This window comes from Canis aureus, chromosome 4 (genome assembly GCF_053574225.1).
Source record: "Canis aureus isolate CA01 chromosome 4, VMU_Caureus_v.1.0, whole genome shotgun sequence".
In the NCBI taxonomy this organism is placed as follows: domain Eukaryota; kingdom Metazoa; phylum Chordata; class Mammalia; order Carnivora; family Canidae; genus Canis; species Canis aureus.
In genome coordinates, this window is record NC_135614.1 from 61271112 (window position 1) to 61285154 (window position 14043).

Sequence of the window (14043 nt, forward strand, 5' to 3'; positions counted from 1 at the left end):
AAAATAAATCCTATAACTGTATATACCAATAATAATATTTTGAATGCGATTTAAAGACAGCAGGATAATAAAAAGGTTTGATATTGTAATAAAAACAAATAATATTTATTCCTTCTGAAATATATTAAATTAACAAAAAATGTATAAGATCTTCATGAAAATTTTTTAAAAACTTTATTGAAATTATTGAATTGAAGAAATGATAACAAGTAGGGATACACTATGTTCATGGATAGGAAGACCCAATATCATAAAGAAAAAAAATTTTTCCCAACTGGATCCAATTATAATTCCAATAAAACCCCCATCAGGGTTTCATTTTGGTCTTGTTTTTCACTAGAACACAATAAAATAATTCTAAAATATATACAGAAGAGTAAAAGGCCAAGATGGCTAAGAGAATCCTGAAGAACAAGATGAGGCACCTGTCCTATCAAATATATAGATCTGGGGCACCTGGGTGGCTCAGCAGTTGAGCATCTGCCTTTGCCTCAGGTCATGATCCCAGGGTACTGGGATCGAGCCTGGCATCGGGTTCCCTGTGTAGAGCCTGCTTCTCCTTCTGCCTATGTCACAGATAAAGAGAGAGGCAGAGACATAGGCAGAGGGAGAAGTAGGCTCTCTATAGGGAGCCCGATGTGGGACTTGATCTCAGAACCTCGGGATCACGCCCTGAGCCAAAGGCAAACGCTCAACCACTGAGCCATCTAGGTGTCCCTAAATAAATAAAATCTTAAAAAAGAAAAAGATATCTAGATCTACTTGAAAGCCATAGTAATTAAAAAGTAGAGTGTTGATACATGGGCAAACATATTAGTAGAACAGATTAGAGAGCCCAGAAATAGACCACAGTAATAACGGAAATGTTTTATATGACACATGTATCATTTTAAGTCATTCAGAAAAGGATGGTCCATAGGATAAGTGTTTTCCCATATAGAAAAATAAACAAATGCAATCCCACATCACACCCCAAATAAACTCCAGATATATTAAAGACCTGAATGTCAAATATGAAACTCTAAAATTCTTAGAAGAAAACATAGGAAAATATTTATTTTTCTGTTCTCTGAATGGGAAGGATTTCTTCAACAAGACATAAAATGTACAAAGATTGGTTAGGACCCATAAATATGATGACAGTGATATGGAAATTTTCTGTTTATCAAACAATTCTACAATCAAAAGGCAAAGAGAGACCTCCAATCAGGAGAAGATATTTGTAAAAAAAGTAACCTGCAAATGTCTAATTATCTACACTACATAAAGAATTTCTATGAATCATTTAAACAAGGCAATCTAAAAGAAAAACAAAGCATATTATTGCACAGACAGTATTTTGGTTCATTCAATGTTAATTCTAACCTCCTCCTATAATACTGAAATTAGAAAGCTACACCCCAGATTTCTAGGCTTCCTTACAGCTAAGTATCCAACATGTGTTTTCAGCCCCACCAATCAGATAGTCTTACGTGAGCCCTGAATCTAGAATTGAGCTAAGTCAGAAGAGAGGTAGTGTTTGAGGTATCCATTTAATGGGACAAGTATTGCATTGTTCTTAAGTCATCAGTTCTGGCAAAAGATTATGACTAAAGTCATGGAATTATGAAGCCAACAACAGAGACAGGAGCTTCCCAATTCTCCAATTTCCTGATTGTTGCAGAGGGCAGCAATGCCTTTGGAGGGTCATTCCTGTAGCACTGCCTTGGGACCTATTCTGTTCTGTGGTCCACTTGTCCAGCCCCTCCATTTGATGTGGTAAGCACCTAACACACTCTTTTAAATCCCTTACGGTTAGGGGCACCTGGGTGGCTCAGTCGGTTGAGTATCTATCTCTTTTTTTTTTTTTTTTTCCTATGTGACTCTTGATTTCAGCTCACAGCACCATCACAGGGTCGTAAGACTGAGCCTTGCACTGGGCTCCACACACAGCATGGAGTTGGCTTGAGATTCTCTCTCTCTCCCTCTCTCTCTTTGGCACTCTGCTCCCTGCCCCCTCACCCTCATTTTCTCTCTCTCTCTCTCTCTCTCTCTCTCAAATATGTCTTAAAAAATATATATCCCTTACTGGTTAAAATAGAATGACTTGTGTTCTTTCCAACTAATCTCTGGCTGATACAGGTATGAACAGGTCATTGACAAAAGAAGAAATTTAAATGGCTAATATACAATGAAAAGATGCTCAGTTCACCAGTAAGTAGGCAAATGTGAATAAGTAAAGCCACAGTGGGGACATCTGGGTGGCTCAGTTGGTTAAACGTCGGACTCTTAGTTTTGGCTCAGGTTGTGATCTCAGGATCATGAGATGGACCCCTGTGTCGGGCTCCATGCTCAGCATGGAGTCTGCTTGAGACTCTCTCTCCTTCTTCTGTCCCGTCCCCTGTGCTCTCTAAAATAAATAAATATATCTTTAAAAACAAAATATCACAATGAGATACCATTTCATGCCCATTACATTGGCAAAATATAAAGATGTTGGTGAGACTGTAGATAAATGGGAAGTCTCATGTACTGTAGTATAAATTGTTGCAACCCCTCAAAAGAGCAATTTGGCAACAACTAGAGAAGTTAAAAATGCTCACACTGTTAGGCCAATTAGTTCTACTCTTAGATATGTCCTGCCTTTAAGAAACTTCACCTATACACAAGGAATGGAGACGCGTGTTCACTGCAGCACTGCTGATAATGACAGGACATTTGAAACCACCTAGATATCCATCCACAGGAGAGGGGGTTAATAACTTGTATCATATCCATACCATGTAATTCTCAACAACAGTGAAAATGAACAAACTGCAAATTCATGTATCAACTTGGGTAGCCTCACAACACTGGAAAGGAAAAAAAAAAAGGAAATTCCAGAAGGATACACAGAGTGGAATACTTTTTTTTTTTTTTTTAAATATGTAAAACAAGGGCAGCCCAGGTGGTTCAGCAGTTTAGCACTGCCTTCCGCCCAGGGTGTGATCTTGGAGACCCGGGATGGAGCCCCACATCAGGTTCCCTGCGTGGAGCCTGCTTCTCCCTCTACCTGTATCTCTGCCTCTCTCTCTGTGTGTGTTTCTCTCACGAATAAATAAATAAAATCTTTTAAAAAAATAAAATAAAATACGTAAAACAAGGCTAGATAGTGTTTAGAGATATATATGTATAGAGCACCATGATTAAAAATTTTGTGGACATAATAACAATAAATTCAGGATGGTAGTAACTTCTGGGGAGGGAAGCAGAAAAATGAAATTAAGGACAGTATCAAAGGGGACTTAATGGCATCTGATGGTGTTTTGTTTCATTTTGTTTTTATTTACACTTTTAATTTTGAGATTAAGATTCACATACAGTTATAATAAATAATACACTGGTTCTGTGTACCCTTTGCCAAATTTCCTCAATGGTAGCATCTTGCAAAACTCTGACACGATCTCACAGCCAGGATATTGGCACTGATACAGATCATTTCTATCACAAGGATCCCTCATGTTGCCTCTTCACCCAATTTCCTCCAGACTCATCCAATCCTTAACCCCTGGCTGCCAGGAATCTGTTCTCCCTTTCTATAATCTGGTCATTTCAAGAATGTAAGTAAATGGAATCATTACAGTGTGTAACCTTTGGGGGACTGACTTTATTCAATCAGTATAATTCCCCTAGAGATGCCTATAAACTGTTGCATGTATCAATAGTTCCTTCCTTTTTATTGCTGAGTATAGGAGATGTTTTATTTGCTTAGAAATAATGAAGCACAGGGTGCCTGGGTGGCTCAGTTGGTTAAGGGTCTACCTTCAGCTCAGGTCATGATCTCAGGGTCCTGCTTGGCGAGGAGTCTGCTTCTCTCTTCCTCTGCATGCACACACACACACACACACACACACTCTCTCTCTCTCTCTCTCAAATAAATAAATCTTTTTAAAAAATAATGAAGTACATATGGCAAAAATGTTAAAATTAAACAAAGATGGATAGTAAGAATGTGGTATTTATTGCACTGTTCTTTCTTTTCTGGATGGTTAAAATATTTCCTAATATTTAATGTGGCACACGTCCCGTTCAAATTTGTACCTGGTTATTTAGAGTTATTTAGAACCAGGCCTCACCTTCCTGGCCAGACACTAAACGCTTAGAGACAAGATGAGCACCCATTCACCTCATGTCCTTCTCTATGTCTCACAATACTGATGATACTTGCATACATAAATGGTCCTTTGGAAGGACCTAGTAGCAGCAGAAGTTTCTGGCCTGGGCCATAAGCACTGACCTGTGGATCAGATAATATGTAAACTGAGTGGGGAGAGCAAAGGGCCTAGAAAGATCCTGGAATGCATCTGTCTGATGCACAGCTCTATTCCAGCTCTTGAACACTGCCTGTGGCCTGCTGACCTGATCCTGACCTGAATTGCTGACACTTACCACCCTGTGCATAGGTTCTCGAGAAAGATTCCAATAGGATTTCAGAGAGAGCTACTCAGGTTCCACTACTCAGAACTGTTGCTAAATAAGCAAAAAACACAAGTAATACTTTATAGAGAACTGCTAAATATTTAAAATAGCATTAATTTGCCCTTAGATTAACTGCAAGCTGGAGCTCTAAGCAGGCCTGGTAAAACCTCCCTGTGATGGCAATCTGTTATCTTTTAGTATACAGTCTGTATCATAGAAAGAAACACACTTTTATTTCTTTAAAAATATTATATATTGGGGGCACATAGGTGGCTCAGTGATTGAGTGTCTGCCTTTGGCTCACGTTGTGATCCCAGGGTCCTGGGGTCGAGTCCCACATCAGGCTCCCCTCAGGGAGCCTGCATTTCCCTGTGCCTATGTCTCTGCCTCTCTGTGTCTCCCATGAATGAATAGAATCTTTTAAAAATACAATTATATATTATTTGGCAATGAAAAGGAATGAAGTACCATGGATATGTGCTCCAACATGAATGAATCTTGAAAACATGATGCTAGGACAAAGCAGCCAGTCACAAAGGACCACGTGTTTTATGATTTGATTTATATGAAACATCCAGAACAGGCAAATCTGTAGCAAAACAGATCATGGGTTTGCTAGGCTGAAGGGATAGGGTATGGAATGTGGTGGCTACTGGGTACAGGGTTTCTTTTGGGGGTGATGAAAATGTTCTAAATTTATTATAGTGATGCTTGCACACTCAAAGAATATACTAAAAACCACTGATTTGTACACTTTCAGTGGGTGAAGTATAGAATATACATTATATCTCAATAACACTGTTACCAGAAAAATAGATAGTATAACTGTCACAGGGATGTGGAGAAACTGGGTTGCACATACATTATTGTTGGGAATGCAGAGTGGTTCAGCCACTCTGGAAAATAGTTTGTTAGTTACTTTTATTTATTTTTTATTTTTTATTGTTAGTTACTTTTAAAATAAAACATACACTTAACAGAAATCATACCTCAGGGCATCTATTCCAGAGAAAAAACTTACGTCCATACGAAAACTTGCCCACAAATGCTCATAGAAGCATTATTTGTAATAACCAAAGTAGAGAAAATCAAATGTTGTTTTAATAGGTGAGTTTAATAGGTGAATGCTTTAGGAGCACCTGGCTGGCTTAGTCGGTAGAGCATGACTCTTAATCTCAGGGTCAGGAGTCCAAGCCCCATATTGGGCGTGGAGCCTACTTAAAAAAAAAATAATTAAAAACAGGTGAATATGGGGCACCTGGGTGGCTCAGTGGTTGAGCATCTGCCTTTGGCTCAAGTCATGATCCCAGAGTCCTGGGATGGAGTCCCGCATTGGACTTCCTGCATGGAGCCTGCTTCTCCCTCTACCTATGTCTCTGCCTCTCTCTCTCTGTCTCTCATGAATAAATGAACAAAATCTTAAAAAAAAAAAAAAAAAAAAAAAACAGATGAATACTTAAAGAAAAAAACAAACTAGGAGATCCAATACCTCTGAATACTCAGAACAGGTAATGGGGGTGGCTCAGTCGGTTAAGTGTCTGCCTTTGGCTCAGGTCATGGTCTCAGGGTCTGGGATTGAGCCCCACATCGGGCTCCCTACTCAGGCAAGGAGCCTGCTTCTCCCTCTTCCTGCCGCTCTGCCTACCTGTGCTCTCTCTTTCTGTCAAATAAATGAATAAAATTTTAAGAAAACAAAAGACAGGGAATGAACTAATAAACTAGAATCACCTGGATGGCTCTTGAGGGTACTGACTGAAAAAAAAACTAATCTCAAAAGGTCATACACTGTGTGATTCCATTTATGTCTTGTACAAAATTATATAGAGAACAGGTTAGTGATTATTACCTGGTTAGGGATGAGGGTGGAGGGCAGGTGGGTGTGACTATAAAGAACACCAGGGAGAACACTGTGGTCATGGGAGAGTTCTGTGTCTTTGCTTTTGTTGTCAACAGTTTTAAGATTTTATTTACTTATTGGAGAGAGACAGAGCAAGAGTGAGCAGGGAAGCTAAACTGATTTTAGTTCTCAATCACCTATCATGAGACACGAAGAGATCCCAGGATTGAGCACGACTGGGCTCTATGGAAAGCCATGTTTCCAGAGCTCGTTCTCTGAGACAAGCCTCCTTATCTGGCCACACCGGGAAATGGAACAAGGATACCAGCCTCCTCTCCCAGCTGTTTGAGCTGTACTTGTCCAGAGAGAGCTGCAGAGATAGTGGATAAGTTAAGCTACATAAAATTTTGTTTTTAAACTTTTTATTTTGAAATACTTACAGACAGGAAAAAGACTTACAAAAAAAAAAAAAAAGGAAAAAGACTTACAGACTTATTCAACAGAAAGTTGCAAGGATAGAACCAGAATTTCTGTGCACCTTTCAACAAGGTTCTTCTAAGCGTTATTTATTATTTAAACATAGCACAGTATCAAAACCAGGAAATTGGCATCAGTATACTACTCATGAATGATTGTTTTATGCCATTTTATCACGTGTTAGATTTGTATAACCACCACCACCACAATTAAGATGTAGAACTAGGGGCGCCTGGGTGGTTCAGTTAAGTGTCTGGCTCTTGATTTCGGCTCAGGTCACGATCTCAAGGTCGTGGGATCAAGCCCCATGTCGGGTTCCGCTCTCATTGGGGAGTCTGCTTGGGATTCTCTTCCTTCCCTCTCACTCTGCCCCCTTCTCAAATGAAAATAAATGAATCTTTTAAGAAAGAAAGAAAAAAAGAAAAACAAAGGGAGGAAACACCTATAGAAACAAGAGTGGCCACACTGGGGTCCTGCCTAATGTGCCTGGTGTATATACATACAACAGGGAGAAGGGTACTGTACAAAGAGCTTCCAAAACTATAAACCCAGAAATCTGGGATGGACAGAATTATAAGAATAACTTCTAAAGCTCTGTCCCTGCTATGACTGCCATGTATATATAAGATTTACGTTCAGGGGGCACCTGGTGGCCTTCAGCTCAGGTCATGATCCATGGAGCCTCAGGACTGTGCTCTGTGCTCAGCAAAGAGCCTGCTTCTCCTTCTCCCTCAGCCTCTCCCCCATGCTCCTGCTTATATTCTCTCTCTCTCTCTCATGTGCACACATGCTCTCTCAAATAAATGAATAAAACCTTAAAAAAAAGATTCATGTACAGAAAAAGTAAGAAATAGGTACACCCTTTGATGGCTGGACTTCAAGAGGCACTGTGAAGGCCTGGAGCCAGGAAACCCAAATTCAAATCCTGATTCTGCAATCAATTGGCTAGCTTTCTCAGGATGCTTTTAACCTTCTTTATAAAACAAAACAAAACAAAAATCAAAATAAAACAAAACCTTCTTTATAGGGTGGTTATAAGATTTCATAAGATAATCCATGTAAAGTGCTTAACAGAGTACCTGGTACAAGGCAAGCTCTCAATATCGGTAGCAGTTGCTTTCGTTACTATTATTGTTAAACTGTAAAGAACAGCATTACCATGGATCCAATGGATCAAGAAATCGTCTAAGGACATTTGGTTAATCATATTCAAGCAGATGGTGACAACAGCTGATCATGATAATAATAGGTAATAGGAATGAAACACCAGAGCCTGACTCAGAGGGCTGCTAACACCAAAGAAATAGAGTTGAGGACTGAGGGACTGTGAGACTGAGCCCTGATTACATTACCCACTTCAGCCATGACAGAGACTGATCGTCTTTTGGAATTTTTTTTTTTTTTACGAGTAGTGGGAGAGGAAGAGACTCTCAACCTGACTCCAACACAGGGCTCAATCTCACGACCTTGAGATCATGAGCTGAGCCAAAATCAAGAGTCAGACACTTAACTGAAAGTCCAGGTGCCCCTGGACTTCTTTAGGAGCTAATATATTTTCTTTCCTCACTCTTCTTTGGCCTTAGCCATTCTGAGCTGGGTTTTTGCCATTTCAGTAAAACAGAGGGTCCCTCAGCCTTTTGAAAGGGAAACAGAGCGCACTGGGAGCCAGCATAGGTTAGCAAAAAACAAAAACAGAATTACCAGACTATCCTCATTCCCTTACTGAAAGGCAACTAGGTCAGCAGATCAAAGGAATGCTGTAGACTAGAGTAACTGGCCCAGCAAGGTGCTGACGTATTTCTAAGGTGTCTAAGGAGCAAGACCTGGGTGATGGAGACTGAGAGCTAGGGGTGTGGGTGGAGGGGGCCAAAGGACAGTAATATGAACTAAAAACTCATAAAACTACACTATTCAAAGAATGTTGATCAGTCTCAACCTCTGGGATCTGCCAGTTTGATTAAAGAGATGAAAGCACTATTCTTTCAGTGCTTTCTTCTCTAAGGCCACCTGAATCTAAACCTCTACCACCTTTCTCCTGGACTACTAGAACAGTCTCCTGATTGGATGCACAGCACCAGAGTGTTTCAAAAACATGAAACTGACTGCTTTACTTCTCTGCTTGAAACCCGGACAAGTTTTTCCTGACTCACATCCCCCCTTCCAAAGAAGCACTCCTTTCCCCCCAATAACTATATTTCTTATCCTATTTGTTTTACTGTTTCATTTAATAAAGGGTAAGCTCCATGAGGGCAGGGATTATGTCTGTTTTATTCACCAACACGTTACCTAGTGTCTATTCTAGGTCAAGTACATGGTAGGTGCTCAATTAATTGAATGAATTAAAGACATGAACAAACACTGACAGATCAAACTGCCAAGACACTATAACAAGTGGACTTAGACTAAAATGATCATACACAACTCTTTGGAACCACCAAAAAGTTTAAGGTCAGGTGAGAGAGCAACTCCCCTCGAATTTTATATAAGTGGAATTCTAGAGTATGTACTCTTTTTGGTCTGGCTTCTTCTCCTCTTTTTTTTTTTTTTTTTTTTTTTTAATTATTGGAAGATTTCTTTTTTTTTATTTTTTTTTTCATTTACTTATGATAGTCACACAGAGAGAGAGAGAGAGAGAGGCAGAGACATAGACAGAGGGAGAAGCAGGCTCCATGCACCGGGAGCCTGACGTGGGATTCGATCCCGGGTCTGCAGGATTGCGCCCTGGGCCAAAGGCAGGCGCTAAACCGCTGCGCCACCCAGGGATCCCTCTTCTCTTTCTTTTCAGTGAAAGAATATCCATGCACTGGATAAAGAATTGATTTTCTATTTTTCTAATACAAAAAACCTGGACCTAGGGATGGAATGTCTGGATCACAAGAAAGATATATATTCAACTTTTTAAGAAAATAAAGTGGATGTACCATTTTACATTTTCACCAACAGTGCATACAAGTTCTAGTTCCTCCACATCCTTATCAACACTTGCTATAGTCAATCTTTTTAATTTTAGCTGTCCTAATAGATAGGTGAAATCTCAATGTGGTTTGGATGTGTATTTCCCTAATGATGAATTATCTTGAGCATCTTTTCAAGTGCTTACCAACTACATGGACATCCTAGTTTGTTCAAATTACATAAGAGGCTCTCACTCATTACATAATTTAGACAAACAATACAGAATTTATAGGGAGTATATAGTCCTCCACTACCAATCCCATCCCAAAAATCCACACAGATAACCAAAGGTGCATACGAATCACCCAGGAGCACTTGTCAAGCATGCAAACTCTTGCCCCCACCCTTGAAGATTCAGATTCAGGCAGTCAGGGATGAGGTATTTCCACAAGCCCCTAGGTGATTCTGATGCAGGTAGTCTATAGATCATTTCTTGAGGAAATTCTGCTTTTAATCTCATCCTACTAAAGAAATGTTGGAGGAATGAAGGCAGCGAGGCTGGAAGGAGAAACATGAAAGGGGTCCTTGGGTTCAAATAAGGAAGAGTCTTCGACTGAGAGCACAAGTATGTTTGCTCTATGTTATCTTTTGCAGCACCAAATGTTTGGAATCTAAAGGTCAAATTAGAAAGAACTTTCTAGGAGCACCTGGCTGGCTCAGTTGGTAGAACATGTGACTCTAGATCTTTGGAGTTGTGGCACCATCAAGCCCCATGATGGGTGTAGAGCTTACTTTAGAAAACAAAACAGGGACACCTGGGTGGCTCAGTCAGTTAAGTGTTCGACTTTGGATCTCAGCTCAGATCTGATCGCAGGTCATGAGTTCAAGCCCCATGTTGGGCTCCACGCTGAGCCAATAAATAAAATCTTTAAAACAGGGGCACCTGGGTAGCTCAGTCAGTTGGGCATCTCCCTTCGGCTCCAGTACTGATTTAGGGGGCTTGATCCCAAGATCAAGCTGCTCAGAGTCTGCTTCTCCTTCTCCCTCTGCCACTTCCCCTGCTTGTGCTTGCGTGCTCCCTCCCTCTCTCTCAAATAAGCAAATCTCTAAAAAATAATAAAATAAAATCTTTAAAACAAAAACCCAACCTTCTAACAGAGCTACTGTGAAACAAAATCAGGTCACAGAGGCAGGAAAGGAAGGAACTTGCCAAAGTCACTGAGCTTGCAGAAAAAGACTTCTCTGGGTTGAGAAATGATTGGCTGAAGGGGAGGCAGAGGGGGGCAAGAGACATTACACACATACACATTCTCTGTTTTTTAGAAAAAAACTCTCCTTTATAAACACCCAGAGAGGAATGTAACCCACCAGACAGGTATTATGCATCCTAACCCAAATTAAATAGCAGCTATTTGCCCTAAGCCATATTTCCCTGACTCTATTTGCAAGGCCTAAAATGGTAGAGAATGGAGACAACACACTATTTTGTAAGAGCAGTTCTTTTTATAGGTAAGTAGGCCCACCCCAGGCCCTGTCCTCACAATTTTGGATCTGCAGATTTCAAAACTCTTAAGCCTGTCAATAAACAAGCAATAGGCTTTGGACAATCAAGCTCAACAAATGCTATTTTGCTTCAGTCACAGCTCTCAAACACCACTACCCCCCCCCCACTGGCTAAATAAAAAGCCATTTATTTGATCTAGAACAGAATCAACCAAGGCTCTGTTTACCACGGCAAGCTGCTGATCCAAGAGGGATGAGAGCCAACTGCCAGTAACTCCTGTACCCTGGCAGAAACTCCGCTGAGCCCCCACCACCTGGCAAGACTGGGTGTTGCCCAGGTCCCCACATCCCCCCTCCTCTTTCCTCTCATCTAAAAACAAGCGATACAGGTGCTGGTTCCATTCAAGAGAGGCAAGCAAGGCCCAATAAACAGTCCTTATTAGAATGTCTGGTAGCTTCTACTTTCAGCATTTCACCTTAGGCCAAATATTGATGTGCGCTGTTGCACTTTTATTTAGATTATCATCACCAAGATACACATTGTCGCTCATAAGTCATAATAAGTGTTCACTTTGTAGTTTCACGTTGACAATTATTTAAAATTTATTTCGGATATAGCCCAAGGTCTTCCAGGTCATCACCTCTCCTAACTGGCACAGCTGTGAGCCACTGCGGTTCTATGCACCAGCACTTTTACTTAACACTTCCTAAGGGTCAATCACTGGGCTCAACATTCATTCTTAAGTCTGTCTGCTTCATCCCTTGTTATTGTCAATCTCTCTTTTACAGCTGAAACTGGACGTTGGTCTGAAACGAATACTACACTATATAAGTGAACTTGAATTTTAAAAAATCTTGAAAGAAAAAAACAAAAAACAAAAAACAAAAAAACAAAAAAACTGGGCCCTGGAGAGGTTAAAGTATGTGTCCAAGATCACACGGCTAGCAGAGTCTGGACACTGGACTGACAGCAGGTACTCGCTTCTTTCCCAGCTACCTCCCTTTAAAGCAGAAATTTTTTTTTTTCTCTGAACAGCGCAGCCTGAGTGCCAGCCTTCGGTCCTTTCTTACGGCAGAATGCTTCATGTCAAATCTGAAACTGTGTGCAAGGTTCCGCGTGAACCCGTCTGTGGGGAGGAACGCAGATCTCTAAGGGGTCAGGGATCCCAAGAAGGCGAAGCACGGGGCCAGGCTGCTGTCAGTTTCTCTTCCCCCCTGCAGATTCTGGGCGCTCGCTGCACAGGGAGGGAAGCACTGCAGCCCTGAGGAGCTGAGCCGGAGGGTCAGGCTTCTGGTCCCCGCTTTGGCACTACTTTTCTGGGGGGTCCTTGGCCAAGGCCGCTCAACACAGGGGGTGCACATTTCCTTTCTCTCTTTCCTCCTGGCCTGTAGTCATAATTATATTTTCCTCGGCAAGGATTCTTTAATATTGTTTGTATTTTTCCATTGTTTCAACATAGGGATTCTTATTAAAAGTCATCCCAGGGGCATTCCGGGTGGCCCAGCGGCTTAGTGCCACCTTCAGCCCAGATCGTGATCCTGGAGTCCCGGGATCAAGTCCCGGGATCAAGTCCCGCGTCGGGGTCCCTGCATGGAGCCTGCTTCTCCCTCTGCCTGTGTCTCTGCCTCTCTCTCTCTGTATGTGTCTCTCGTGAATAAATAAATAAAATCTTTAAAAAAAATCAAAAAGTCACCCCAAATCCTACCCAGGCATAAACAAACCGATGCAAGAAATAATCCTTTTTTTCCCCCAGGCCACCTTACCTCTCCGGGCCTCAGTGCCCCACCTGTAAAAGGTCACGTGGATCAGGCTGCTCGCAGTCCCCAAAGAGCTCCAGACACAAAGCTCGACCGCGCGCCCCCGCCTCCCCGCCGCTGTCCCGCGCCCCTCGGCGCCCAGCCCGCCTGCCCTGCCCTGGCCGCCGTCTCGGGGCGCTCGGGGCTCGGGGCGCCGGGGAGCCGCCGCGGCGGGAGGGGCGCCCCTTCCCCCGCCCCGCGGCCGCGCCCGGGCCTGGGCGCGCGGGTCCCACGGAGGGCGCGGGAGGGCGCGGGAGGGCGCGGGAGGGCGCGGGCGGGCGCGGCTCTGCCCAGGCTGCGCGCGTGCGTGCGCCGCGGAGGGGCGGCCCGCTGGCGAGCCTTTGTCGATTGTCTGCGGCCAGGTTGTTTTCCCGTCGCCGCTCCCGGGACCCCGCCCGGCCCCGGCCCCGGCCCCGGCCCCGGCCCCGGCCCCCGCCCCCGCCCCCGCCCCGGCCCCGAGGTGCCCTGGCCGGCCGCCCGCGCCGTGAGCTGCGGCTGCGGGGAGCGCCGCACCCACCGCGCCTGCTGGGGCAGCCGCCTTCCCGGCCGGGCCCGGCACCCCCAAACACCGGCTAGCGCCCCGGCCGCCCGCCCCCGAATACCTGTGTCCCCGTGCCCCGCCCCGAGCACCAGCTGTTAGCGGGGACCTCGCTGTCATTCCCAGGGCGTCCGCTGCCCAGGAGGTCTGGGTGCCCCTTCCCCAGCTCCGCCACGAGCTCAGTCGGCCGGGCTCCCTGCGCCCGTGTCCTTCCCTGTGACACAAAGGTATGGGTCTGGCTCTCGCCTGCCGAGAAACGGGACCGTGTTCAGCGCCCTAAGTACCCAGGCCAGTGCGGCAGACAAGGCGCCCGCTCTCTGAGGTCGCACGCGGAACGAGAGGACTGCTATGAAAAAGTGGCCTATCCGGGAAGGCAAACCTTGTGTGGGGGGGCAGGAATCGACTAGATTTTAACTTTCCTAAAGCTTCTCGGTTCTAATTCTTGTTCTCATTATTAGGGCTTCTGGTTCATTATGATTAGTGAGAGCGATAGTAGTAATGCTTACGAAGTGCCGGGCACTGTACTAAACATTTCACTTGTGTCTTCCCATTGGTCTCA

At 43.5% G+C, this 14043-nt stretch overlaps 1 protein-coding gene across 3 annotated transcripts in view; it reads right to left on the reverse strand.

Moving 5' to 3' along the window:
* The window catches only part of ARHGEF37 (Rho guanine nucleotide exchange factor 37), a 54801-nt gene extending 40992 nt beyond the window's left edge, over nucleotides 1-13809 (reverse strand). Inside the window, exon 1 of one of the 3 annotated variants that reach the window (XM_077895938.1) lies at nucleotides 13549-13809. The gene's annotated coding sequence lies outside the window, so the exon portion shown is untranslated. Of the gene's footprint in view, nucleotides 1-12913; nucleotides 13093-13548 lie in introns of those variants that run through there. The other 2 variants (XM_077895936.1, XM_077895935.1) reach the window with 2 other exon arrangements.
* Nucleotides 13810-14043: the final 234 nt, after the last annotated feature.